Source organism: Ursus americanus, chromosome 5 (genome assembly GCF_024610735.1).
Source record: "Ursus americanus isolate L20-20 chromosome 5, mUrsAme1.1.p, whole genome shotgun sequence".
NCBI lineage: Eukaryota > Metazoa > Chordata > Mammalia > Carnivora > Ursidae > Ursus > Ursus americanus.
The window spans coordinates 20,793,413-20,817,779 of record NC_142131.1 but is presented as its reverse complement, the minus strand read 5'-3'; the positions used below and the strand labels follow the sequence as shown (position 1 = coordinate 20,817,779).

The window sequence follows — 24,367 nt, the reverse complement described above, 5'->3', positions numbered from 1 at the left end:
AGTAATTGCTTCAGCCGAGCCACGCCCTTTCTTTTTACCTTTTCCTTTTCCAGGCTGACCGTCCTTGGAGACTTCCGGATCTCCACAGACCTGTCTGTCCCTGTGTCGTCTTTTTCACCTGCTTTAGTGCGTCCTGCAGCTCTCCCCTTCCTCAGGGCAGTGGAGTATGATCCTGAGACATTTCTTCTCTATTCATATGTACTGGTGGAAACCAGAAGAACATCTACCAAGACCAGAGAAACCAGGAGGAGGATTCTGCCTATTGGAAAATACATTCCAATATGGACGGTTTCCTTTTATTAAAAAAAAAAAAAAAAAAAAAAGATATGTATAATCAGCTGAAAAAAAGTGAAACCCATGTACCCCTTAAATTTGTGTTGTTTTCCTCAAAATTTGTACCCTTCAACTTTTTGCCTTTTTATTTGGCTATAAGTCACAGTACTGGAGGCAGGGTTGAAGTGGATATACAGAACACCTTTAACCCAGAAATTAGTCTCACAACTTGGGGATCTTTGCTTAAGACGTGACTATCTACAATTTCATTTATAGTATCTCTTATGCCACTGTCTAGTTTTGTCATAAAGCTGGAATTGAGGAGCTAAACTAGGAAAGCTTCACAAGAGGTTAAGAAGTTTGGGCAGGCGGGCGTGGCTATGGGTGTTTGTTTCACCCTCCTTGTCAAAATACCTGGAGAGCATGCTATCCAATCTATAAATGGTTAGAAGACCCTTGGAATCACTTCTTAGCCATCCAGAAGCAGCATGCACAGGGCAATTGCTTTATATTAGAAAGGTGGCTAGAGACTGAGTGTATAAGTTGTTTTTACTTCAAATTTTCTTCTGGGGGGTGATGAATAATGTGGCAGACAAGATAGAGGAATTATTAAGTACTAACATTGGAAACAGCTGGAGGTGGGGAAGGGCTGGGAAATAGTTTGTGAAACAGACCTGCTGAGACTCAATCCAGAACTTCCCTGAGGGTTCTACCTCTGCTGTATAGGGACCACGTTGTAAATAGACAAGCCCCAGGGCATCTGCAGATGCTAAGTGTGGTAGAGAAGGATTGGAGTTGTTCTGCTTGTGTATCTGTGGGAAGCAGCTGCTATCCTTGAGGAAGAAAAGGTGGAGAAGGAAACTGGCTATCAGTCTGTCAGTGACAACATATTCTGTGAAGTCTTACTCTTTCATTTCTGACACTTTGGTTCTTACATCCGTCCTAAACCTGGCAGCCTCATTGAGGTTCACAAAGCATCTCCTCCTATGTGACAGTAAGACTGGAATTATTATCAGTATGGAATCCATTCCTGCCAGAGTAAAGCCACAAAGGAAATCACAGTCAGTATTCGTTATCTGCTTATCATTTTTAATAGATCATGGGGTTCTGTGTTCCTTATTTGGATTTGATTAGTTCATAAATAACCCTTGGTTAATATCCTTTAATATTCCAATTTCTATTACAATGTGAAAAATCTGTTACAAGTAACGTTTTTTAAAGATTAAAAGGCATATCATATATGTTTAAAAGCAGCATCTCCCAGTCTTTTTTATCCCACAGAATAATTATGTCTTGTATTGTTTACATGTATTGAAGTTGAGGGATTTACCTATTTCCATTCCTTAAAGTAGATGAGAGTCTTTGACAGAGATGCAAGAAAGGGGAAAATTATGAAAGGGAATGAAATATGTGCATGATGGAGATTAGGAAGAAATTCAGTAGTCTTAAAAGGGAATCAGGAGTCCAATTGTCTTGGTTGCTTATTAGCAACCAATTGAGTTGTAATTCTCTGAGTGAGAACTGTTCTCAAATACTTAAGAACACCAACAAAAAGTTAGGTCCTCCTTCAACACCCACACTGAGCTGGAACATTTTCAGCCATTAACACCTATCACTGTTTCAAAGGCCAGCTCCGTATTCTTTGTAAAATGTTTTCCTGATTAACTCCCCTTCTGAGAAATTTCTATTACTTTTTCTTTTCTTTAATAAATATGAATATTATGTGCTTATATGGTGCCTTTGTAATTTCTCCCCAGTATATATTGTTTTCCTAATTAGACACAAATGCCTGGAAAGCTGGGACCTTCTTTTTGTGTCGAACACCTCCTTCTCCTTAAATACCATTTAAATGAATGTTGTGGACAAAATCACTTCAGTTATATTGCTCTTAAAATGCTTTATGGACAAAAGTGTTAGTTGTAGCAATACTTACAATGGTAAAAAATTAGGAACAATCATGGGGCGCCTGGGTGGCTCAGTTGTTAAGCATCTGCCTTCTGCTCAGAGCGTGATCCCAGAGTCCTGGGATCGAGCCCTGCATCAGGCTCCTCTGCTGGGAGCCTGCTTCTTCCTCTCCCACTCCCCCTGCTTGTGTTCCCTCTCTCGCTATCTCTCTGTCAAATAAATAAATAAAATCTTTTTTAAAAAAATTAGGAACAATCATTAGCAATTAGATATTGGTCAAATTCTATCATGTATACTTACTGGAATATTATTTAGCTACTTTTTAAAAGTAATTAGTCTTTCTAATGGAAAAAGTTTATTTTCCAAGTTAAAAGAGCAGGCTACAAAATTGTGACCAGTATGATTGCTTTGATGTGAAAAAAGAAAAAAATCCTAGACATAGAACAAAGAGTAAAAAAGGAAGTAACCAAATATATCAATCACCATTCCTAGAATTACCTTCTAAACCTCTCTGTAAGGGGGTAATTTTAAAAATTTTATTTTCTTTTATTTAAGAATGGATGAAAGGAGTTTCTTTTCTTTCTTTCCCAAAATTATGCTTTGTAACCTCTCTATAATTCTCATCTTCCTAATTTAGGAAAAACAAAACAGACATGCTTTTCAGAAGTATATTGCAACCCTCTAATAATTCAGTAGCCTCCTTTGAAACTTTCCATTATTTACATATTACCATAGTTAAAGCTAGGACCATACCACATACCTAATTAGAATAACTGCTGCAAATTTTACACAAATTATACAATGCACATTTTCAAGGATCACTAACATAATACATAAATGGGATTCTGGTATCATTTGATACCTTTTGCTACTAGGAAAGTCTTTAAACAACCAGCACCAAGAGCAATAAGCAAACAAAATCGTAAGAAAATACCTAACTGTTTAAAACCTAAATTAACTTTTTCCATTCATTAAATATTTATTAAAATAGTTATCTACTTTGTCCCAGTCACTGTTCTAGACTTGGAGAAACAATGGTGAATAGAGCAGACATAGTCCTTACTATGAGGGAATTTACTTTTTAGTAAAATACTTTTTAGTGGTAATTGACCATAAATAAAAATATAAGGTGGTAATAATCCTAGGCAGGAAATTAAAGTAGATGACTATTTTAGATTAGGTAACTAAGGAAAGCTTCTAAGAAAGTGCCATTTAAGCTATTTGACAGGAAAATCCAGCTTTGCAAAAATTGGGGAAATCATGCTTGCAGAGGGGACAATAACGCAAAACCTTAAGGCATGAACTAATTTGGACTTTTTCAGGAACCAAAGAAGCCTACCTGTTTGGAGCATGGTGACTAAGAAAAGAATATGTTTAGGGGGTATTGAAAGCCAGAAAGGATTTGGATTTTATTCTGAGTGTGATGAGAAAGGCATTTTAACCTGAGGAGTGGGATGAAATAATATATTTTTTAAATTTACTCTGATAATATTTTTTAATTGAGGTATTTAATCCACTTACATGTAACACAGTTACTAATATGGGTAGATTTGAATCTATTAAGGCATTATTTGCTCTTTATTTGTCCTATTTCGATTTTGCCCTTTTTTTGCATTCTTTTAGATTAATTTTTACTTACTCTGTTTCTCCCACCCCATCAGCTTGAGAGTTAAATATTCTTTTAGTAGATTGTATTGTACCTCTTCCTGGATGATATAACAACCTGAGAACACATCAACTTCATTTACTACCCCTACCGCATGTTATATACATAGCATATACTTAATCTCTTACTTAATGTCTTAAATTCCTCAAGACATCATTTTTATACAATTACTGTGCATTTATATTTACTCAACCATTTACCTTTGTCTCTTGTGCTTTATGACTCCTTGAGTTTCTGAGCTTCTGTCTGGGATCATATTTCTTCTTCCTGAAGAACATGCTTTAGTATTTCCTTTTGAAAATGTCTGCTGGTGATAAATTCAGTTTTTGTATCCTGAAACTATTTATTTCACCCTCATTTTCAAAGAACGTGTTTACTGAATTAGCAGCTATTTCATCATTTTGAAGATACATTGCATTGCTTCTGGCTTCCATAATTTTTTTGAGAAATAATGTCAGTTTTATTTTTGCCCCTTTAAAAGTAATCTTTTTTTCTCTGGCTGCTTTTAAGATGCTTGTCTTAAATTTGAAGCAGTTTTATTATTATCTAACTAAATGTTTTGGGTTTTCTTGGTTTTCTTTTTGAGGTTTGCAATGCATGTTGAGTCTAGGATATGATGTTCTTATTCTGTTTTGGAAAATTCCCAGCTCTTAGATACTGCTTCTCCCCCATTCTTCCCCCTTCTCCTCTCCTTCTGGTACTCCACTTAAATGTGTATTAGATCATTTCACATTATCCCTTACATATCCATTCATTTGTCTCTCATGGTTCATTCTGGATAATTCTTACCTTTTGAGTTCACTGTTTCCTTTTGAATAGTCTCTAATCTCCTGTTAAACCTATCTGTTGAATCATTTATTTCAGTTATTACTTTTTTGGTTGTTGTCAGTTTGGGCATTTCTGTTTTCTGTTTTATGTCTTCCAGTTGTCTAGCAGTTATCTATTTCAATCTGATCTTTTATTTTTTCAAACACATAAGCATAATTATTTTAAAACCTGTGTCTAGTAATTATGGGGTCTGCTATCATCCGAAGCTCCTTTGTTTCTTGTTGTGGTTGTCTCATATTGTCTCATTTAGCTATATATATTTTCTCTCATATATATTTTTTACATTTAATTATTTAAGTAATCTTTACACCCAACGTGGGGCTCAAACTCACGACCCCAAGAACAAGAATCACATGCTCTTCTGATTGAGCAAGCCAGGGACCCCTGTTACTTGTATTTTTTATTTTGTATTACTTATGCTATTTTTATTTATTTATGTTTATTTTTATTTATAACATTTTGTTAAGTTACGTTGTTATTTTTTATTGAATGCCAGAATGAGTATGGGAAGAAATTATACTTTGAGGTCTAAAGTGATATTTTCTGCAGAAAGGATTTTATGTTTCTTGGCAGGGGTTTTGGGCACTAGTAAGCTGAAGTCACTTTAATCAAGTCAGTGATTGAGATGATTAGACTCTTGAGCAGGTCTACTTCTAGTTCATACTTTTTCCCAGGATATAGATCTTTGGGGTCTCAACTTGAAGCCTGTAGAGTTTACCAGAGCAGGCCCTGAACTCCAATCTTTGTCTTTTTAACTCCATGATTTAGTCAGAAGCTCTATTCAAGCTTCTTGGCCATCTTCTCAGGAATCAGCAGATACCTGAGTGGAAAAGCTAACATGAATGCTGGATTCAATAACTCTTTTTTTCTTCTGGAGTTTCCACTGCCTCATTAGCTCTAATGCTGTCAGATGTTTGTTTTATATTTTGTCCAGCTTTTCTAGTTGTTTACAGAAGAAGGACTATTCTAAATTACCAAGTCCATCATTACAAAAAATAGAAATAAAAAATATTTTAAGTACACATGAACCATTTATGAAATTTAATCATAAAAAATCTTTTAAATTTTAAAAGAATTGGTATTATTAGATCCCATTTTCTAATCACAGTATAATTAATTTTGCAGAAAATCTAGGAAACCTCATATATTTGGAAAATAAACTCATTCCCATATAAGCTGGATCAAATCCAAATAGGATTCTTAATGAAAAAGAGAAAATGCATATTCAGAATTGAACAATGACAGAAATACTACATAATGCCTATAGAATGTAGACAGTACTTACAAGGAAATTGAAAACTTTAAATATTAAATTAAGGAAGACTGAAAATTATAGATCTAATAATCTGTCCTAAACCTGAGGGATTAGGAAAAGAGTAATGGAAATAAAATTAATGAATAAAACAAAAAGCAAATACTCTCCTACAGAGAGGCAACAAAGTAAGAAGTTTTACCTTTTAATAATAATACCGACAAATCTTTGACAAGATTACCCAAGAAAGCAAGCAGACACAAAGACTATTAGAAGTGAAAATGGGGGCATTATTACAAATGCTGGAGAGATTGAGGAGATATCATGAACAATTTTATTATAACAAATGGGAAAATATAATTGAACTAGATGGTTCCCAGAAAAATGTAACTTTTCTAAAATTATTCAAGAAGAAATAGAAAATATGAATGGTCTGATTACTGTGTGAGCGACTGAATCAACAGAAATTTTTCAAAGAAGAACATATTGCCCAGAAAAAGACTTTGAAAAAATTAACATAGGCATGGATAAAACCTTTTGCCAAATTAGAATAAAACCTACAACAAACATATTTAACAATGAAATTTTTTTTAAAGATTTTTATTTATTTATTTGACAGAGACAGACAGCCAGCGAGAGAGAGAACACAGGCAGGGGGAGTGGGAGAGGAAGAAGCAGGCTCCCAGTAGAGGAGCCTGATGTGGGGCTCTATCCCAGAACACTGGGATCACGCCCTGAGCCGAAGGCAGACGCTCAACAACTGAGCCACCCATGTGCCCCAACAATGAAATTTTTGGAACAGTCCCTTAGAATCAGGAACAAGTACCATATTGGAGATCCCAGCCAACATTGTATAACAGTAAAAACAAATAAAAAGATAAAAAGATTGAAAATGAAGAAACAATTTACAGATAAATTTTAAAATAAGACTTTATAATGATTCTGGATATAATGTTAATTTCCAAAAGTGAATTGTATTTCTCTCCAGCATAAATGAACTGTTAGAAAATGATTTTTTAAAAGATACCATTTACCATATCATTTTGAAAATATGGATTACATAGGAGTAAATTTATGATTTTAAATTTTTTTCCTTCAAGGGAAAAAATCACAAAACATCAAAGACATCAAAAAATGTCTAATAAGAAAAATAAACCGTGTTCAAGTATTTAGAGACTCTAGAGTTAAGATGGCAAATCTCCCCTACAATGAAAGCAATTGCATTAAAAATCCCAGCTGAGTTTTTCCAGAAACTTGACAGGCTAATTCTGAAGTTTCTATGAAAGCACAAAGGATCAAGAATTTCAAGATACTCCAGAAGCAGATTTAAGATGGAGACAGTTAACTTGTCAGATAGCCAGAACTATAAAATTATACTAGTTAGGTGTTAATAATAACCAAAAAGTGGAAACAACACAAATGTCTATCAGCTTATCAAAAGATAAACAAAATGTGGTATATCCATACAGTGGAATATTATTTGGCTACAGGAAAGAAATGAAATACTGATAACTGCTATAACATGGATGAAGCTTGCAAATCGTATGTTAAGTGAAAGAAGCCAATCATAAAAGACCACGTTATGTGATTCCATTTATATGACATTTCTGTAATAGGAAATCTACAAAGACAATACATTAGTAATTGCTTAGGGATGGTGAGATTTAGGGAGATGGGAGCACAGGGTAGTAATAGCTAAAGGAAACGGGGTTTCTTTTTGAGGTGATGAAAATGTTCTAAAGTTAACTATGGTAATTGTTGCACACATCTGTGAATATCCTAAAAAGCATCCCATCTTAACACTTTAAATGGGTGTACTGTATGGTATGTGAATTAATTCTCAATAAATCTGTTAAAACTGTAGTAATTAGGATAGTATGATACTGTCTTAGGGATGGAAAAAATGATTTATACTGGAATACAACTCCAGAAAGAGATGTAGTCTTATAAGGAATCTTGATTTAAGACGGAGATGGCATTGCAGGCCATCAGGAAAAGCAAGAGCAAGTCAATAAATGGTGCCGGATAAATACATGAAGAAAATGAAATTGGAACTCCCTGTTTAATACCATGCAGAAAAATCAGTTCAAGGTGAATTAAAATTTAAATATGAAAGGAAAACCCATTAAACCTTCAGAAGATAAGATAGCAAGATTTTCTTTATGATCTTATGGTAGGGAAATGCAAACTCAATACAGAAAAAAGAATTATATTCAAATGCATTAAAAACCTCTGTTTAAAAGACACTATAAGGTCTTGGAGTAGCAGTTGATTTCAGTTAGGCACAGGAAATGTAGAAGATGAGCCTGGAACATTTTGTTTTGCAAGACAGCAAGTAAGCTATCCTAGAATCATGTAAAATGGATTCAGGAGATAACTGAAAAGCATTCCACTGGCCAAAGATGGGACAGTTTTACTGTCAATAAGGACATACAGGTCTATTGAAATTCTGATATCCCCCTGAGCACAGGTTGGAACATATCAAAACAGTGGATTGGAACATATCAAATTATCTAATGTCTTTAAATCCTTGGGTTCATAATGACAGTAAAACTAACAAAAAACAGCTACTCGGTTAACACTGGGGGATGCCCTGAAATCAATTCACTATTTTGAAAACCAATTAAAAAAAGTATATATTATAAAATCAATCAAGCATTTGTCCTGCCGTTTTTATGTGCACTGTACCACAGGTAACCAAATAATCAATGAGGTTAAGTTTCTCTATATACATGTATTAATGAATGAAGATAGAATTAGAAAGTTGCCATTTCAAGATTCCTAATGAATAAATAGGTTTATTCATTGTACATCAACAGCTACTAACATGATGAACAAGGAAGCTATATATGCCTCTTAATGGAAAAACACATCATCACCTACCAAAAAATCTTGACAAAAAAATTGAAGGTGGTACTAGGAAATATAGAGAACACGTTAAACACCATGGCTATACAATCAGGAAAATCCAATCTATGGAAAATCATGGGACAAATTAACTTTAACAAATACGTTGCAGGAGAGAGAGAAGATAGAGAAAATGATAGATTAAAAGAGACTTATAAAAGACATATAGGGTGCCTGGGTGGCGCAGTTGGTTGAGCCACTGTCTCTCAGTTTTGGCTCAAGTCGTGGTCTCAGGGTCGTGAGATCAAACCCCACATTGGGCTCCCTGCTTAGTGAGGAGTCTGCTTGAGACTCTTTCTCTTCCTCTGCCCCTTCCCTTTTGTCCATACACGTGCTCTCTCTCTTTCTCTGTCAAATAAATAATTTTAAAAAATAAATAAATAAATAAAAGACATATAAAGTGGTGCCTGACTAGCTCAGTCAGGAGAGCACATGACTCTTAAATCTCAGGGTCATGAGTCAAGTCTCATGTTGGGCGCAGAGCATACTTAAAAGTAAAATAAAACAAAAAAAATAAAAAACATATAGAGTGGGGTGCTTGGCTGGCTCAGTTGGTAGAGCATATGACTTCTGATCTCAGGGTCGTGAGTTTAAGCCCCACGTTGTGCACAGAGCTTGATTAAAATAAGTAAATAAATTTAAAAATAAAATAAGATATATAAAGCAATACATGAACTTCCATTACTTATCTACTGTTGTACAACAAATTACCCCAAGAATTAATAGCTTACAACTGAAAAAATACTTATCTCTTACAGTTTCTAAGGGTCAGGAATCCAGGAATGGCTTCATGAGGTATTCAGGGCCCAGAGTTTCTCATGAGTTTCCAGTCAAGCTGTTGGCTGAGCTGCAGTCTTCTGAAGGCTTGACTGGTGATAAAAGATCCACTTCCAAGATGGCTCACTCACAGGGCTGCCTAAGTGTCCTCACGACATAGCGTCCGGATTTTCCCAGAGCAAGTGATCCAAGAAAAAGGAGAAGCCAAAGCCGCTCAAAATGATATGCCATCACTACTCCTATACTCTATTAATCCCACAGACCATCTCTGATGCAGTGAGGAAGGGAACTACCACAATCTGGGCTCCAAAGATTTATTCTTCCAATATTCAAAATACACTCATCCTGTCCCAAAGCCCCTTAAAACTCTCATCCCATTACAGCACCAGCTCAAATCCTAGAAATATAAATCAAGTTCAGGTGTGGATGAGGCTTTTCAGGTATACTTCCTTTTTTTTTAAAGATTTTATTTATTTATTTGACAGAGATAGAGACAGCAGCAAGAGAGGGAACACAAGCAGGGGGAGTGGGAGAGGAAGAAGCAGGCTCACAGTGGAGGAGCCTGATGTGGGGCTCGATCCCATAACGCCGGAATCACGCCCTGAGCCGAAGGCAGACGCTTAACCACTGTGCCACCCAGGCGCCCCTCAGGTATACTTCCTTAAGCACAGCTCCTTAAATGGAGTTCCTCTTGATCTGAAGACCTACAAACTAAAGACACACGATATCTGCGTCCATGCACGTAATGTAAAATGGATAGGGTAACTACTCTCCTGTTCAAAAGGAGGTATATTAGCACACAGATTGACAGAAATTACAAAATCTACCTGGGATCAGGTTGGCAGTTCCTTGATAAAGATTCAAGGCCTGAGAGTAATTTTCCATGACTCTTCACTCTGCCTTCTGATCTCTTGGACCCACTCACTGAGTTACCCTTCTTTGTCCATGTTTACAGCTCTGTAGTTGTCTGCTTGCTTTCTGCCTATAGAAAGTTGGATGTCCGAAAACCTCATTTCATTTGGTATTCTGTTCCTTTCAGTACAGGCTGGAAAACAGCTGGGCAATATAATTCTCTTTATTTTTTTTAAAGATTTTATTTATTTATTTGACAGAGAGAGAGGCAGTGAGAGAGGAAACACAAGCAGGGGGATGGGAGAGGCAGAAGCAGGCTTTCCCCTGAGCAGGGAGCCTGATGCAGGGCTCAATCCCAGAACACTGGGATCATGACCCGAGCCGAAGGCAGACGTTTAATGACTGAGCCACCCCGGTGCCCCAATATAATTCTCTTTAAAAAGTTTCTTTTAAAAAAGTATATTCTGCTAATATAATTCTCTTACAAACTTTGTGGGTTTCCTGTGAATTTTAGTTGAGTTCATGCCATTAGACAAAGCCTTACTAACTACACCCTCAACTTCATATTTTCCTGTTAGTCCCTGGATGTGTTCTTTGTTCAGAGCCATTTTCTAATTTTATCATTCATCATTCATTACTTGGAAAGGTTGGGAATCTTCAACTCTGCAAGTTCTGTCTCCTTATGTTTACCAGTCCTTCCTTTAACTTATCTCCCTCCTCTCATTTTACTGTAGGCAACTAGAAGAAACCAGGTTATATCTTTAACATCTGGCTGGAAAGCACCAGTTTATTAGGCATATTTTTTACTTTACATATGACTTCAGCTGACAAATTTGCTAAACTTTCTGCCACTTTCCTCCAATATTCAGTAAGACTTTTCTAATCTGTTAAGACCTCATCTGCCACCTCCTCAAAGTTATCAAGCATCTATAAACAAATTTCTTCAAGGCTTTTCAAATTTTCACTAACACTGTCCTCCAAGTCCTTCCACTTTCTGCCCACTACCACTTTCAAAGGCACTCTTCCATTTTAGGTATTTGTTACAGCAGTACCTCATTTCCAGGTACCAAAATCTTTACTAATTTTTATTGCTTTATAACAAACTGCCTCAAAACATAATATTTAAAGCAACAGTCATTTCTTATTTCATGCAATGCGTGAGGGTCAGAAATCCAGAAGCAGCTTAGCTGAATGGTTCTAGCTCAGGGTGTCTTGTGAAGTAGCAATCAAGCTGTTGGTTGGGCTACAATCATCTGACGGTTTAAATGGTCCTAGAGGATTCACTTCCAAGATGGCTTACTGTTGTGGCTATTGCCAAGATGCCTCAGTTCTTTGTTGGCTGCTTGGCATAATACTTTATTTCCTCAGCACACCAAAGAGCTGTCTGGCTTCCCCTAATGCACGTGATTCAAGAGAGAGGGGCAGAGGCTACCATGGCTTTTATGTCTCTTGACCTAGCCTCAAAAGTGACATATCATCACACAGCTATGTGAACAACAGGTTGATCACACACACAAAGATACAATGTGAGTGGGAATTAAGCAAGGGTGTGAATACCAAAGGAGTGCGAATCATGGGGTGCCACTTTGGAGCCTACCTAACACAGAATTTTGTCTGGATCATGATTCAAACAAACTTAAAAAAATGTTGTGATAATTAGATATTTGAATGCTTCCTGAATATTTGATGACATTATGGAATTATAAATTATTTATTATGTTCTAATAGTAATTTTTAAAGGCCCTTTATCTTTTAAAGATACATATTGAAATATTTAGAGATATAATATGTGGGATATACTTTAGAATAATAAGAAATGGGGAAAGTGGGTGGTTGTATAAATGAAGCAAGCTTGGTTATGAGTTGATAATAGTTGAAGCTGGATAAAAGGTAAATGGGAGCTCATTATTCTATTCTGCATACTTTTATATATGTTTTAACATTTTCTGTAATAAAAAGCCCAGAAAAAAAAGACACCAAAAGGAAAGTAGAAGACAAGCCATAAACTGAGAGAAAATCATTACAACCCTTATTACTAACAAAAAGATTAGCATTCACATTGTGTAAACAACTACTACAATTTAATTTAAAAAAAAAAAAGATAATGCTCTACGCCACACCCCACTACCCCAAACAGGCAATTCATAGAGGAGGAAACCTGACGAAATGCTCAAATACAAGGAAATGCAATTTCACATCTACCACATAAACAAAAATTTAAAAGTCTGACAATATCCCAGAACACATACTTTGCTATTTAGAGTATAAGCTGATATAATCAATTTGGAAAACCATTTGGCATTATCTAGTAACCTTGAAGAGGTTTATCCTCTATGGTCAAGGAGAAGTGTTCCAGGATATATAAGGAAGAAAAATTTTAACAGTATTACTTATAACAATAAAAACTAGAAACAGTTTTTGTCCAAGTCCATGTCCATGTCCATCAACAGTAGAATGGTTAAATACATTGTGTATACTCATATGGAGAATACAACCGTGGAAAAAATGAGTTTCAAATCCATGGACATGGATGAATCTCTAACAATGTTGAGCAAAAAAGCAATTCACAAAAGAATATTACAGTAGGATTCCACTTCTATAAATTAAAGAACCAATAAAAGTAAACAATATGCTCTTTAAGAGGACTGGTGATGGGTAGTGCGGAGGGCACGTGTTGCATGGTGCACTGAGTGTTATACGCAACTAATGAAGCATCGAGCTTTACATCAGAAACCAGAGATGTACTGTATGGTGACTAACATAATATAATAAAAAACATTAAAATAAAAAAAAAGAGTACAAGCATAAGACACAAATCTATAAATTAAAGTGAATGAATGATAACCACAAAATCAAAATAGTGATTTTCTCTAGAAGGAAGGGAATGGAAGAAGGAAGGGCACACAAGAACATAAAAGTAGTGTGATTTTACATTTTGGTTTAGCCAAAACAGTCCTGGTTTAGCTATTTTCCTGGTGTTATAACTAATAGCACTTACACACTCAAATGTGCTATGGTTTAGATAATAAATTATATGTTCCTCCTTTCAGAAGCAACTTTTTTCCTTCTAATCAAGTGGAGGGCATATAGATGTTCATTGTATTATTCTTCCTCATATCACACATATATTTAACAAACATTCATTTGAAACTAGCCAATATTTACTAATATAATTTTAATTTTAGAGTGACAACATAGTGAAAAAAATCTGTATACAAGATAAATGTAAATAGGATTTGAATGAAACTTTATCATCTGGGTGTATATGAAATAACACACTGTGTGCCCAGCATCATGTTTAGGTCTTTGTAGATATTACTTCATTTTCATAGCAAGAATTTTAGGTAAGTAGTATCTCCCATTTTACACATGAAGAATTTCAGGCACAAAAAGTATATATAACTTAGCCTAAGTCATACTGTAAGTGACAGAGCAGAATTTGAACCCAAGCATTGTGAGACCAAACTACATGCTCTTAACCACAATGCCAGAGTCCATAAAAGATATTCTTAATCTTTTTAGTGTCATGGATCCCTTTGGCAGTCTGGGTAAGCCTATTAAGCCCTTTTTAGAACCATGTTTTAAAATGCATAATATATGCATAGAATCATTAATAAAATAAATATATTAAAATAGAGTAATCAAGACATTCAACAAAAACGTGCTATATATGTGGTTCTTTATTAATGCACCAAATAACAAATCTAGCAGAGGATCTAATAATGTCTAAAATTTAAAAGTAGTGAACCCCCCAAAAAACCAAAAAACCTAAACGATAGTAATGTGATGTGAAAATATCTGTGATTTTTACTGGTGAAAAAGTCACCAGTAATTCTAGTAACACTGTCATTGATTGCATATGTTACAATTGAAAGAAATGCTAACTTTCACTTAGAGGGTAGCAAAAATTAAGGTATAATATTTTCCCATGGAAATTCATAGCCCTCTGTGTTAATACTAGTTCATAGACTTTCTGACATATATTTTACTTCAGAAAGGTTGTTTTTCCCCACCCCACCTTGCACTTTCTGGTTTGGGATTGTATTAAAAATGAGATGCACAGACAGAGAGTCCTGTTTCTATAGAAAAGCACAGTGGAAAGAAAGGGTGGAGAGAGGCTCAGAAAGGAGAAGAAATGAGAAGACAAGCAGAATAAAGTGGAGGGAGGCAGAAAAAAGAGGTGTTGTACTTATATGAATGATCCTGAAGGGCTCCCCTACATCCATGACCAGATGGCGGGGGAGTGGGGGACCTCTTTTACAGCCAGTCCCCTGAGTCAAGTTGGATAGGTACCAGACCAGCCTGAACATCCATGGAATCAGCCTGAGACACAGGAAGATACATCTGGATCTCTACAAATGAACATCTCCAGCGCTGAGTATTGAGGTACGAAGCGGGGAGCTGTGAAACCACGCACAGATATCGGAAGATAAGCGGAAGGGGGAGGGAGCTGCCACGTTCGGGCGCCGGGAAGCGGTAGCCACCTGCACGGGGGAGTGGGTGGACTCGCAGACCAGCACCCGCGAGAGAACAGACTGAGACTGTGAGCCAGGGAACACACACGACCAGACTGAAACGGAGCTCCAGTGTGCTCACTGGAACCAGACTGAGACCGGGAGCTCTGGGAGCGCGCAGGGGCGGCTGGCGGTGTTAGAAAAACACAAAGGACAGAGACACGCCGGCCCTGGAAGTGAGGGCTGGGATGCCAGGTGTGGGGCGCACATCCCAGGATGCTGCAGGGTTGAGCAGCACCAACAGAAACAGAGTTAAAGTGGCCAGAACATCAGTGGAGAACTGTCCCCGATCCCTCTGTTCTGAGACAGAGGCTAAGATTCGGCCACTGCTGCTCTGACTCTCAGAAGAGGCACAGCAAACCTCCAGGGAAAGCCACCAGAGAACAAAAGCCTGGAAATACCGGCTCACAGTGTGCCCACCCCTATCCTCTCTCGCAGGGGACACGGAGACTCTACCCAAACAGGTTTGCCTGAGTATCGGCGTGGCAGGCCCCTCCCCCAGAAGGCAGGCTGAAAAATCAAGAAGCCCACATCCCTAAGATCCCTATAAAACAAGGGCACACGGCCTGGGTCCAGGTCAATAATTTGGGCTATGGACAACCCCGCACCCTCTTCTCATCAGAATGATGAGAAGGAGAAATCCCCCCCAGCAAAGAAAAGACAATGAGTCTGTGGCCTCTGCCACAGAACTAATGGATATGGAGATAACCAAATTATCAGAAATGGAATTCAGAGTAACAATGGTCAAGATGATGTGTAGACTTGAAAAAAGTATTAACGAAAATGTTAGAAATATATAATCTCTAAGGGCGGAAATGAGAGCAAATCTGGCAGAAATGAGAGCAAATCTGGCAGAAATTAAAAATTCTATGAGCCAAATGCAGTCAAAACTAGAGGCTCTGATGGCCAGGGTGAATGAGGCAGAAGAACGTATCAGTGAATTGGAGGATGGGTTAGTAGAAGAGAAAGCTAAAATAGAATCTGGACTTAAAAAAATCCTCGCACAAGAATGTAGATTATGGGAGATTACTGACTCTATGAAACGTTCCAATGTCAGAATCATCGGCATCCCCAAGGGGGTGGAGAAAAACTGAGGTCTAGAAGAGATATTTGAACAAATTGTAGCTGAAAACTTCCCTAATCTAGCAAGGGAAACAAACATTCATGTCCAAGAGGCAGAGAGGACCCCACCCAACCTCAACCACGACAAACCTATGCCAAGTCACGTCATAGTGCAATTCGCAAATATTAGATCCAAGGATACAGTATTGAAAGTGAAAGCGCCAGGGCAAAGAAATTTCTCACGTACCAAGTGAAAGGTATCAGACTTACGTCAGACCCGTCTACACAGACCTGGAATGAGAGAAAAGGTTGGGGAGGCATTTTTAAAGCTCCTTCAGAGAAAAACATGCAGCCAAGGATCCTTTATCCAGCAAGGCTGTCATTCAGAATTGATGGAGAAATAAACACCTTCCAGAATCGCCACTCATTGACCAATTTCATAATCACGAAACCAGCCCTACAGGAGATATTAAGGGGGGTTCTATAAAAGTAAAAAGGCCCCAAGAGTGATACAGAACAGAAAGTCACAATCTATAGAAACAAAGACTTTACTGGCAACATGGCATCATTAAAATCATCTCTCTCAATAATCAGTCTCAATGTAAATGGCCTAAATGCTCCCATAAAATACCACAGGGTTGCAGATTGGATAAAAAGACATGACCCATCCATTTGCTGTCTACAAGAGACTCATTTTGAACCTAAAGATACATTCAGACTGAAAGTAAAGGGATGGAATACCCCCTTTCATGTCAATGGACCTCAAAAGAAAGCTGGGGTGGCAATTCTCATATAAGACAGATTGGATTTCAAACTAAAGATTATAATTAGAAACACAGAAGAGCACTATATTATTCTTAAAGGATGTATCCAACAAGTGGATATGACAATTATAAATATATATGCCCCCAACAGGGGAGCAGCAAGATACACAAGCCAACTCTTAACCAGAATAAAGAGACATATAGATAAAAATACGTTAATAGTAGGGGACTGCAACATTCCCCTGTCAGAAAAGGACAGAACCATGCAAAAAATCGACAAAGAAACAAGGGCTTTGAATGCCACACTCGACGAGTTGGACCTCATAGATATATATAGAACACTACACCCCAGAACCAAAGAATACTCATTCTATTCTAATGCCCATGGAACATTCTCAAGAATAGACCATGTTCTGGGTCACAAAACAGGTCTCAAACGATATCAAAAGACTGAAATTATTCCCTGCATATTCTCAGACCACAACGCTTTGAAATTGGAACTCAACCACAAGGAAAAATTTAGAAGAAACTCAAACACTTGGAGACTAAGAACCTTCCTGCTCAGGAATGATTCGATAAACCAGGAAATCAAAAATCAATTTAAAGAATTTATGGAGACCAACGAGAATGGAAACACAATGGCCCAAAACCTATGGGATACTGCAAAGGCAGTCCTAAGGGGAAAATACATAGCCATCCAAGCCTCATTCAAAAGAATAGAAAAATCTAAAATGCAGTTTTTATATTCTCACCTCAAGAAGCTGGAACAGAAACAGGGACAGGCCTAATCCATGCACGAGGAAGCAGTTGACCAAGATTAGAGCAGAAATCAATGAATTAGAAACCAGGAGTACAGTAGAGCAGATCAACAGAACTAGAAGCTGGTTCTTTGAGAGAATCAATAAATTTGACAGACTGCTGGCAAGGCTTATCCAAAAGAATAGAGAAAGGACCCAAATTAATAAAATTATGAATGAAAAAGGAGAGGTCACAACCAACACCAATGAAATTGGAAGGATTATTAGAAGCTTTTATCAACAGCTTTATGCCAATAAATTAAGCAATCTGGAAGAGATGGAGGCCTTCCTGGAAACCTACAAACTACCAAGACTGAAACAGGAAGAAATTGATTTTTTAAACAGGACAATTAATTATGAAGAGATTGAGTCAGTGATAAACAACCTTCCAAAAAACAAAACTCCAGGCCCGGATGGTTTTCCTGGGGTATTCTATCAAACATTCAAAGAAGAAATAATACCTATTCCCCTAAAGCTATTTCAAAAAATAGAAACAGAAGGAAAGCTACCAAACTCATTCTGTGAGGCCAATATTACCTTGATCCCCAAACCAGGCAAAGACCCCATCAAAAAGGAGAATTACAGACCGATTTCCCTAATGATTATGGACGCCAAAATCCTCAACAAGATCCTGGCTAATAGAATCCAACAGTACATTAAGAGGATTATCAATCATGACCAAGTGGGATTCATCCCTGGGATGCAAGGGTGGTTCAACATTCGCAAATCAACCGGGGTCTTAGATTTTATCCAGAAAGAAAAATTCAGAAATCATATGATTCTCTCAATAGATGCAGAAAAAGCATTTGACAAAATACAGCATCCTTTCCTGATTAAAACCCTTCAGAGTGTAGGGATAGAGGGTACATTCCTCAATCTCATAAAGACCATCTATGAAAAGCCTACAGCAAATAACACTCTCAATGGGGAGAAGCTGGAAGCCTTTCCCTTAAGATCAGGAACACGACAAGGATGCCCACTCTCGCTCCTATTATTCAACATAGTACTAGAAGTCCTTGCAACAGCAATCAGACAACAAAAAGGGATCAAAGGTATCCAAATCAGCAAAGAAGAAGTCAAAATGTCTCTCTTCGCAGATGACATGATACTCTATATGGAAAACCCAAAAGAATCCACTCCCAAACTATTAGAGGTTATAGAGCAATTCAGGAATGTGGCGGGATACAAAATCAATGCTCAGAAATCAGTTGCATTTCTAAACACGAATAATGAGACTGAAGAAAGAGAAATTAGGGAATCCATCCCATTTACGATAGCACTAAAAACCATAAGTTACCTTGGAATTAACTTAACCAGAGACATAAAGGATCTATATTCTAGAAACTATAAATCACTCTTGAAAGACATTGAAGAAGACACAAAAAGATGGAAAAATATTCCATGCTCATGGATCGGAAGAATTAACGTAGTTAAAATGTCCATGCTACCCAGAGCAATCTACACTTTCAATGCTATCCCGATCAAAATACCAATGACATTTTTCAAAGAGCTGGAACAAATAGTCCTTAAATTTGTATGGATCCAGAAGAGGCCCCGAATCGCCAAGGAACTGTTGAAAAGGAAAAACAAAGCTGGGGGCATCACAATGCCGGATTTCAAGCTGTACTACAAAGCTGTGATCACAAAGACAGCATGGTACTGGCACAAAAACAGACACATAGACCAATGGAACAGAATAGAGAACCCAGAAATGGACCCTCGGCTCTTTGGGCAACTACTCTTTGATAAAGCAGGAAAAAACATCCGTGGAAAAAAGACAGTCTCTTCAATAAATGGTGCCGGGGAAATTTGGATGGTTACACGCAAAAGAATGAAACTTGACCACTCTCTCACACCATACACAAAGATAAACTCCAAATGGATGAAAGACCTCGATGTGAGACAGGAATCCATCAAAATCCTAGAGAAGAACATAGGCAGCAACCTCTACGACATCGGCCAAAGCAACCTTTTTCATGACACATCTCCAAAGGCAAGAGAAACAAAAGATAAAATGAACTTGTGGGATTTCATCAAGATAAAAAGCTTCTGCACAGCCAAGGAAACAGTCAAAAAAACTAAGAGGCAGCCCACGGAATGGGAGAATATAATTGCAAATGATGCTACAGATAAAAGACTGGTATCCAAGATCTGCAAAGAACTTCTCAAACTCAATACGCGAGAAACAAATAAACAAATCAAAAAATGTGCAGATGATATAAGTAGACACTTTTCCAATGATGACATACAAATGGCTAACAGACACATGAAAAAATGTTCAAAATCATTAGCCATCAGGGAAATTCAAATCAAAACCACACTAAGATACCACCTTACGCCAGTTAGAATGGCAAAAATTGACGAGGCAAGAAACAATTGCTGGAGAGGATGTGGAGAAAGGGGATCCCTCTTACATTGTTGGTGGGAATGCAAGTTGGTACAGCCACTCTGGAAAACAGTGTGGAGGTCCCTTAAAAAGTTAAAAATTGAGGGGCGCCTGGGTGGTGCAGTTGTTAAGTGTCTGCCTTCAGCTCAGAGCGTGATCCCAGCATTCTGGGATCGAGCCCCATAACAGGCTCCTCCGCTAGGAGCCTGCTTCTTCCTCTCCCACTCCCCCTGCTTGTGTTCCCTCTCTCGCTGGCTGTCTCTCTCTGTCAAATTAATACTTAAAATCTTTAAAAAAAAATAAAGTTAAAAATTGAGCTACCCTATGACCCAGCCATTGCACTACTGGGTATTTACCCCAAAGATACAGACGTAGTGAAAAGAAGGGCCATATGCACCCCAATGTTCATAGCAGCATTGTCCACAATAGCTAAATCGTGGAAGGAACCGAGATGCCCTTCAACAGATGACTGGATTGAGAAGTTGTGGTCCATATATACAATGGAATATTACTCAGCTATCAGAAAGAACGAATTCTCAACATTTGCTGCAACATGGACGGCACTGGAGGAGATAATGCGAAGTGAAATAAGTCAAGCAGAGAAAGACAATTATCATATGATTTCTCTCATTTATAGAACATAAGAACTAGGAAGATCGGTAGGGGATGAAAGGGATAAAGAAAGGGGGGGTAATCAGAAGGGGGAATGAAGCATGAGAGACTATGGACTCTGAGAAACAAACTGAGGGCTTCAGAAGGGAGGGGGGTGGGGGAATGGGATAGGCCGGTGATGGGTAGTAAGGAGGGCACGTATTGCATGGTGCAGTGGGTGTTATACGCAACTAATGAATCATTAAACTTTACATCAGAAACCAGGGATGTACTGTATGGTGACTAACATAATATAATAAAAAAAAAACATTAAAAAAAATGAGTTGCACAAAAAGTTAGTTTGTTAGAAATAATACATGTATTTCTTCATGTGGTGAACTTGAATGGGGGATGTGAAACAGGAATGTGTTAGAATAACCAGGTGTGTATGGGAAGCTTGGAACTGCTTTAGAATGTTTTGTTTGAGAGGTTTAAAACTGGTTCCAAATATGTACTGCCACATGTAATTATTTATAAAAGAATTCATTATTGATACCACAGCACCATATAGTACACTATTTGTCAATAGGTATTGCAGTGCACCAATCAAAAAAGAAAATTCAAATATTGGACACCTTTTAAAAGTTTCATTGAGCTAAAAGCAAAACATTTGACAAGTTTTTGATTTGCCTTTCTCATGATTTGATGTCCCAGCAGAGCAACTGGGGAACCTAATTCTGACCAACAAGAAGGAATTGCCTGGCTAATTGGAAGTGACAGAAACCTTGGGAGAAAGCAACCACATACCAAGAATAATTATAAGAAGGTAACATGGGCCCAAAAGAATAGTGTCAAGGAAACTGAAACCCCCAAATGAGGTGAGACTTGCAAAAAAATGCTAAGAAAGGACAAAGAACGGGCTTTTTAAAATTCTATTCAGAGCCAGAAGATGATCAAGGAAGGGAAAAGCCCACTTGCAGCTTCTGGTATAAGGTTAGAGCTGACAGAGAAAGCAAAACTCCCTAAATATTATTTGCTTCATTCTCTACAAAGGAAACATGAGAAGAAGGTTTGATGTAGTAGAAAGAACTATGTGTGTTTGCGGGGTCAGGCAAATCTGAGTTTACTTCTCTGTTTCGACACTTTGTAGTTATATAACCCCGAATCTCCTTTTCCCCTTTTCCCCTCCATTTTCTGTAGAATGGAGACAACAGTATCTTTTTCATAGCATTGTTCTGAGTAATGGAAGTAACACATTCAAAATGCTAAGCTAGGCTCACAGTACTGACAACAAATAGCCACTTATTAATATTCAAAGGAGTATTATAAATATGAACAGGAAGCAATACTCTTCCCAAATTGGGAAGGAATTCTAAAAAAGCTCTAACAGCTTTTTAAAAAATTTTTTCTAGAATTTTTCTAAAAAATTCTAACAGCTCCAATTTATGTCTACTGATAGGAACAGCACTTTTTGCAGGCTTTGGAGCAGAATGCTAGTGGGAGAGCACAAATGAGGCCTGAGAACAACTATCCCCATCATTGAGGAATTAAGGGAAACAATAGGTGCTAGAACATGAAACATGGACAAATGTCTGCCTTCCCGGTAGGAAGTGGAAATTTAAAACCTGGAATTATTTGCTTTTTGACTCAATCATGTTCCTCCCATTAGGGTAGTATTCATTTGCCCAGGGAAGGGAGAATTCCAAAAGAAAGCAACCAAATCAAAGGAATAGACTGAATTTTCCAAAGAAGTGCTTAAAGTGAAGACACAGTCTTGAAAACTAAGGTGATGATGAAAGAACAGTCCTCTTGGATTTCTTCAAAGCTTTGAGGTACAGCTTGAAAGAAGAAGGAAAAAATTGTATCCTTAGGCAAGAAGTAGTGAATTGAATAGTGGCACCCAAAAAAGATGTCCATGTCCCACATCTGTGGAAACTGTGAATATTACCTTTTTTTGGCAAAAGGGTCCTTTGCAGATGTTCAGTTAAAGATCTTGAGATGAGGAGATCAATTGCACTGGATTATATGCCAGGCTGTAAATTCAACAAGTATCCTTATGTAACAGAGGAGAAGATACAGAGAAGAGGAGGCAGTGTGACCAGAGCCTAAGATTGGAGTAATGCAGTCACAAGTGAAGGAATGGTGACAGCTAGCAGAAGCCGGAGGAGGCAAAAAATGAGGTCTTACCCTAGATTCTTCAGAAGAAGTACAGCCCTGCTAACAGGTCTGTGGTAATTTGGATATGGCAACCCTACAAAGTTAGTGCACAGAATTTAAAAAAGAATCCAGTAACATCCAGTAACATCTTTAAGTAGCTTAGGTTTTCTTGGGTTGGAAGGAATGCGCAGGGGTCAGGGGTGGTGGCTGTGAAATGGACGGTAGAGGGTGGAGAAAGGCTGAGGGACTCCACGGAGGGAATGTATGAACCAGACTGGCATTAGGAAATACAGACCATACAGTCTCTGCTTGGACAGAGACTGTCAGAGTTTGAAACAGACTTGACGGGGTTACCCCATGCATTGCCAAAACCAGGAAGCCAAGCCAATATTCAGTTTCCCCAAAGAGGATTTTATGTCTTCAGAGAGAGCTTCTGATTGACAAGTGTTTTCCATTCCCCACCCTCGATCTGTAGCAGCACTAGTAGCTGTCTCTATGCCAATACTTTACACAGTCCTGTCCAAACTACCCTTGGAAAAAGTACTTTTTCAGTATTACCTGGCAGTCGCAAACCTTCAGAAATAGAAACGATAATGGACAACTAAAGAGGTTCCAGTAATAAAGAATGGAGATCCATATCACTTGGAATCACTCCCTTCAATCTTTTCTTGACTGGGATTTTATTCATTCAGTTGAGTCCCTAAGATCTCTAATTCCCTGCCATGACCACATGGATCCTATGGAAGAATCTAAAAGGAATTATTAAAAGGATGCTCTGAGAACATCTATAGGACAAAGCAATAATCAACCAAATATAGTATGGGTTTGCAAACCAGAATTTATTTGTCTAATTTTATTTTTCCCTGAGGGTTACTAGCTAGTATGCCGATAAAATGCAGTAGACAATATTTATCTTGCCCAACAGGCATTATTGACATTTTTTGTCACATTCTTATGAGTAACTGGGGCCAGGGTTGGGCATTGGGAGGAGGTAGGTACCATCAGGGAATGACTTAATACCCCAAGGGTACTGAATCCTAGATGGCAGTCAGCCTCTCCAGAGGTTTTTAGTATAGAGCCACAGTCCCTATCTCGATCCAACTGCATTTCAATGACTTGAGAGAGGACACAGAACCCATTATTTATCAAGTTTTTACCCAATTTAAAGTTGGAAAGGGCAGAATATTTTACAAACCTTTGAACAGCTTAATGTTGACTCTGGGCTAAATTCTAGATAGTCATAATTAAAATTCATAAAATTTGGGGAGTCTGTAACCATAAATGCAGAACCCAACCAACTAATAGGGATTTTTAAGTTTATTCACTCATTTAGATGTCACAAATGTATGGAACATCTACTCTGTATAAATGTCTATATTAATTAGGCTTTAGAAAGATGATTAAAGTATTGCCCTTAGATTGCAGCAATTTAAAATCTGGTGAGTTAAAGACTTATAGAGAGATAAACTATATCACAACATAAGTGTTCATTATAAAGCCTCCTATTTAGTAAAAATTTTTAAAAAATTAACTACATATAACTGCTTAGGATGGACTGACCCTAGCATGTGTAAAACACCTTTAGGAGTTCAATAAACTGGAAAAAAATATTTTTCAAGAATATGACAGTGGGCTA

The 24,367-nt window shown here is 37.6% G+C and overlaps 1 long non-coding RNA gene across 12 annotated transcripts in view; it reads left to right on the top strand.

The window, feature by feature from the left end:
• LOC123791498 (uncharacterized) overlaps nt 1-24,367 on the top strand; it is a 44,481-nt gene that overhangs the window by 236 nt on the left and 19,878 nt on the right. For 4 of the 12 annotated variants that reach the window (XR_015724447.1, XR_015724440.1, XR_015724444.1 and 1 more), the window contains exons 2-4: nt 21,289-21,452; nt 22,244-22,406; nt 22,640-22,798. This is a non-coding gene — a long non-coding RNA (uncharacterized LOC123791498). Of the gene's footprint in view, nt 1-53; nt 10,260-21,288; nt 21,453-22,243; nt 22,407-22,639; nt 22,799-24,367 lie in introns of all 12 variants that reach the window. The other 8 variants (XR_015724443.1, XR_015724438.1, XR_015724445.1 and 5 more) reach the window with 4 other exon arrangements.